Raw genomic sequence first — 6,000 nt, forward strand, 5'->3', positions numbered from 1 at the left:
CTCCATGGTCTTGCTGCATTCTGTGAAACTGCAGTATTGATGTACCTGGCCTGGGTGAGGTGGTCTCTGACATACCTGGACTAGCCTTAATGCAGAACCACTATTTGTATATAAGGCTCGGATTAGGGGTGAATTGAAGCTCTTCAAGTCTAATATGACTCTCATTTGCTCAGAATGTATCGTCCATAACTGTGGATTCCTCCTGAGAGAAGGTTTGAGAAGCCTTTAGGCTTCACACCTACACTGAATTTCTTCTATATCTTAGAAGATTAAGAAGTCAGGTAAACTTTGTTTGATTTGCCTGGATGCTGTCTGTCTCAAGCTTTTCCACTAATCCAAATTTGCCATCAACATTTGTCACTATAGTGGAGAAAGATGAAACTTATGCTTGTGATTAGACGGTGCTGAGTGCCTTCAACGGTGAACAGACATTCAGAGGACATTTGAAATTGTACTTGCCTTGGTACTTAGTAGGCCAAAAAGCTGAATTTAGGGAAGCCATGAGCCAAGAATCTCTTTGTTCTGATTCTGTGCCAGGCAGCATGGCCTCTGTCTGGAATCTGTATGCATTCCAGGGAGAGACTACACTTTCCACACCAGGCAGAGTCTGCTCAGAGACCCCCAACATGTGCCCTGCTCAATTCAGGTGGTGATTGTGCTCCCAGGGTTTCCCTGATCTACAAAACCTCTCTTCCTGCTCATGATCTATCTGAATATCCTAATCCTCTGTCAAAACCAGCAGAAATTCCAACTCCCCCATGTACTCTCTGATGCAAATGAAAGACGCACCAGGCCCTATCTAAAGAAGTTAGGTCAACACTCAAAGAAACCAGAAGAATCACACACTTACCTAAATTATTCAACCACTAGTGCCTGTGCTAGTAGTTGAACCTTCTTCTCTAACCTTCCTAAGCTTCTTCTCTAACCTTCTGTGGTATATATAAACCAGTGGTTCTGTGTGCCTGGATTCAGAAGTGATGAATCAGCAATCTGGGTTTAAAAAGCCCTCAAGGTCATTCTCATGCACACTAAGGTTCAAGCATCCCTGATAAAGATGATAATAGACAGTGCAATATTCAATGATTTTCTGAATCACTTTGTGGATTCTATCTTTATTCTCCATTATTCTATATATATTCTCCATTATCTATAGGTTTAAGGGTAACACCTTATACCTCAACAAGATCAAGCACATATTAAGCACTAAAATGTATTTTATTGAGTTGATGAAACACCACCTGACAATACTTTTTCTGAATCCCTGCTACACCTTACATGAGCTGGGCATAGACTAAATCTTGCTTCTGTTGTATGCCCTAAAATGAGATCCTGCTGCTAAAAAAGAAATTGGCCCCCTCAAAGCAAATTGACTGACCTCTAATAGACACCCGCAATCCACTGCCTCTCATAAGCAAGTAATTTTCAAGGAGTCAGGAAAAAAGGACTGAATGGCCAGATTGCCACATGGCTGAGAACAGCAGTGCCCTAATGGAAGCCACATAGCCTGCCTCCCAGAAAAGGAAGCAGGGAAATGGTCTTGGGTCTTGGGTGGGTAGGAGGGGGAAAGGCTTGGTAAGGGGAAACTGGTATGTTTTTATGTCATTGGGTAAAGAAAAGTTCATGTCATACTCCTAGTGATTCCTGTAAATAAAGATAAAAGTAGAGGCAGGATATTATCAAGTTTTAATACAGCTGCTGGAGCTTGTTACTCAGGGCTCAATCAACAGAGCTCAGAAACAGCTGGCTTTAAAGGTGAAAGCCAGATTAGGGTACCCAAAGGTGTTGATGTTAATGTGACTAAAGCCACATGTTTCATTAAACCTCTTCCAGCCTCTCCCTCTCTGATGGTTACAGCAAGACCTTGTCATGAAAACCCTCCCAGGTGTGAAGAACTCAAACAAAAAGAAAGTTGACCCAGATCTGGTAGATTATATGAGGTTTAGAAGCTAGATTTGAAAGGTGCCCAAAGGAGGAAAATTGATTTACCCTTTTTTGAAGAAGAGAGGATGTAGGACAGCACACATCTGTAAAGACCAAGTTATAGCTATACAATTTAGGCACACAAACACATGCACATGCACAAACACACGTGTACATACACGCACATACGCAAACTCACTGGAACGCTTTTTCCCTTTAAATCCCAGACTGCTAGGATATTATCTAGTTGTTAAATATTGATTCTCTTTGTACCTTTGTTAATTCTCTAGGATCAAATTTCTTTATATATTCTTGGACTTTTAATTTCATAGAGTGGGATGTTCCATAAAAAGAGAATGTATAAAAATTATGGTCTGTCTTTTATTTTTCAAGTGGGAATTATGGAATTTATGCTCATCCATCCATAGTGTCTTACCTTGGAGCTCATGTCTGTTCTGCAAAATGATGGCTAGTGTTCATGGGAACGGTGAGGGTGTCCATGGACTGCACAGCCCTGGATGAGGATTCCAAGGTGAAGGAAACTGTTCTCATTCTCAAGGAACTTAGAGTCTAGAGCTAGGGCAAGTAAGTCTACATTAATCATAGGGTATGCTGCAAAGTAAACACAGGGTTGCATATACACAGAGACAGGCACATGAAAGACCATGGCAAGAGGAAGCTTCTGACAAGAGGATAAGCAAATACCATCATGCAAAAACACCATCTAAGTAGGCACATAGAATTGATGTTAAAGGGAAGTCTGGATTGTCCAGGAGAGGACTTAGAGGCTACTTTGGAAAATGAATGGTGAAGATGGAAGAAATAGAGGAGGGAAATTTATGGAAGCCTCATCAGCAGGGCTGCAGGGCCTGTTGCATGTCGGGGTGAGAAAGAGGGACTTCTAGAATGACCTTCAGCTTTCTGGAACTGGGGTCCTTTGCCACCTTCCCATGTAGTGAGAGAAAAATGAGTAGCTAAGTAGGTAAGCACAGAGGGAGTTATACGAAAAGGGGTAGGAAAGTGTGGCCCCTGGCACAGTCTTCCCCTGTTCAGCCTTATCCTAAAGCCTCTACCTGCCAACAAGAATGTGCTCATTCGCTGACCTCTTGCAGATGCCAAGGTCACACTGCACCTTTCTCCTTTTTTTGTCTAGAAAAGTTTGTGTCTAGCTTCAGGGACTGGTAGAAAACATGTGAATTATTTGATTTCCAGCCTAGCAGATGGGTTTTCCACACCCAGCTTCGGCAATAGATAAATTTATGTTGCTCACAGCATTTCAGGGTGGCTGATGAGATAAGAAAGGCTGATAGTTTGTGGTACTTCAACCATTCTTGCTTATGTTTATGTTGCTTAAGCTAATGTTGGGTCACTGGTAGGAAGCTTTACTTATAAATTATTTTCTCCAAATTTTCCAAAACCTGTTTCTTAAAGTTCACCTACTTGGGACATGCTAATGTTCTTGATGTTCTATAGATATGGTTACAAGCATGAGAAACCAGCTTACTTGCCAATGTTCAGTTAGGCAGGTGGTGTCTGACCCAGGATCAGTCTTTAGATGTACAGTCTGCAACAATGAACTTCATTTCTGTGACTGAACAGAAAAGTACAGTCAAGTACTGATGGGCAAAACTTAAGAGAAAAATAAAATATTGGGGGGGAATCTTAAGAATGGACGATATTGATCAGTTTCTGATTTTTTTTTTTTTTTTTTTTTGAGACGGAGTCTTGCTCTGTTGCCCAGGCTGGAATGTGGTGGCACTATCTCGGGCTCACTGCAAGCTCCACCTCCCGGGTTCACACCATTCTTCTGCCTCAGTCTCCTGAGTAGCTGGGACCACAGGCGCCCGCCACCACACCTGGCTAATTTTTTATAGTTTTAGTAGAGACAGGGTTTTACCGTGCTAACCAGGATGGTCTCGATCTCCTGACCTCATGATCTGCCTGCCTCGGCCTCCCAAAGTGCTGGGATTACAGGCATGAGCCACCGCGCCTGGCCGATCAGTTTCTGATTTTTAATACATTTTAATTGAACAGAATTATCTATCACAGATTTGATACACATATTTTACATGCAATAAACACATTGTTAATTGTAAAGAAATAAATAAATAAGAGAATGCAAGTTAAGAAACCCAAAAAGAGAAAGAAAACTACTATGATTGGGATTGGGATAATGTTGACAATTGGGATATATGTCTATGTTAATGAGTATATTTGAACACAGTTTTAACAGATCTATAAAATACAATACATATTTTTTGTTTGCACTTACTTTTCATCAGATAAAGTGTCAAATATCTTTCTTTAGAAATAAAAATACTTTTGCAGTATTATTAATCGTTGCACAGTATTACATCTTATGCAATTATTATTTATTTAACTTACTAGACAGCTAAGTTACTTTCAGTTTTTCTCTATTATAAACAATTCTTCTCACTCACACATTCTGAGAATTAAATATCTATTTGCCTTCTTTATTGATTTTCATTAGAAATAATTCCTTGCAAGCGCATAAAAAGTTGGTCGATGTAATTACTTCATCTAAATATTCTCAATTTTTAAAAACTTAGGTCACAAATTATAATCTTCTTTTCTTTAAAATTTTACCTTATGTATCTTTCCTATTCTGTATTGAATAGATTACAATGTAAATGCATACCATAAGTAATTTGCTTATAGAATTTAATTCAACAAATATTAGGACTGTGCTGGAGACATCTTCGGAAGATTACCCAGTGATCCTTAATGCCTAAGAATCCATAATGGAAGTGAGAAAAGGATACAAAGAGCTGTGAAGTAGACCATTCATGTCATCAAGAAGGCCTAGCTGGCTGCTGGAACTCTGGAAGCCTTCACTGTTTGGGAGAATTAGAAAGTATTTCATGGAGCAGCAATTATGTGAAAAGCATGAGATTTCATATGCGACACAGAAGAAGTCAACATATTATGAAGATAAATTACATATAGAGGCTGGGTGTGGTGGCTCATGCCTGCAATCACAGAACTTTGGGAGGCTGAGGTGGATCACCTGAGGTCAGGAGTTGGAGTGCCAGCCTGGCCAACATGATGAAACTCCATCTCTACTAAAAATACAAAAAATTAGACAGGCATGGTGGCAGAGGCCTGTAATCCCAGCTACTTGGGAGGCTGAGGCAGGAGAATCACTTGAACTCAGGAGACAGAGGTGAGCCGAGATCACACCACTGCCCTCCAGCCTGGGCAACAACAGCAAAACTCCATCTTAAAAAAGAAAAAAATTACAGAATTTTTGACTGATTACATATCTTCAAAAAATTTCAAATCCAAAATAATTTATTTTTGTTTCACTAAGATGATAGCAACTTGACCAAATAGAATATTTGTTATCAGAAGGAAACTTGCATTTGAATTCCAGCGAGGCCCATTTCATTCACAAAGTACAGGGAAGAAATAGAGAATCTGAGAGCTTAATGAAACATTAATTGGCACTGCTCTCTAATGTTTTCTCAGAAGAAACTGCGGTCTGTAGAGGCTATGTACGTCATCTAATCCCTAAGTCACACATCCTGGGATAGCTGCAGCAGCTCTAGAATCCAGGGATCCAGACTCCAGCTTCATGCTCTTTCCATCACTCCATGTGGCTTTCCCAAGGGCTGCTAAGCAAATTTTTGAACGATGAGGATTCCCAGTCCAACAGGTGCAGAAACATGAGAGGATCCTTCACCTGTCATATTGAGTTGATGAACCTTTTCCTGCAAATCTGTGAGGCTGTGGAGTCCATTCAACATTCATTCACTCAACAACTATGTACTGAGTGGCTATGATGTACCTGGCATTGTGCTAAACACTGGGGACCCAGTAGGGAGCAAGCCAGACCTTTGGAAACAAGCCTGTTCAGATATCAGTGTCTGCTGCTTGACTTGGGGAGGTGTAGGTGGGAGTAACCAGGTGTTGAGCTGGCTCCTGGGAAAATGGAGTTCAAATGTTCCATTGCAATCCACCATGCTCCGTACAGAGCTCCACTTTGTGCATCAATGATCTGGAAACTACATTAAAACATGCAAATGATATTCCCATACAAAGAAAACCATGCCCTTCTGT

The sequence above is a fragment of the Pongo abelii genome, chromosome 5 (assembly GCF_028885655.2).
Source record: "Pongo abelii isolate AG06213 chromosome 5, NHGRI_mPonAbe1-v2.0_pri, whole genome shotgun sequence".
Lineage (NCBI taxonomy): Eukaryota > Metazoa > Chordata > Mammalia > Primates > Hominidae > Pongo > Pongo abelii.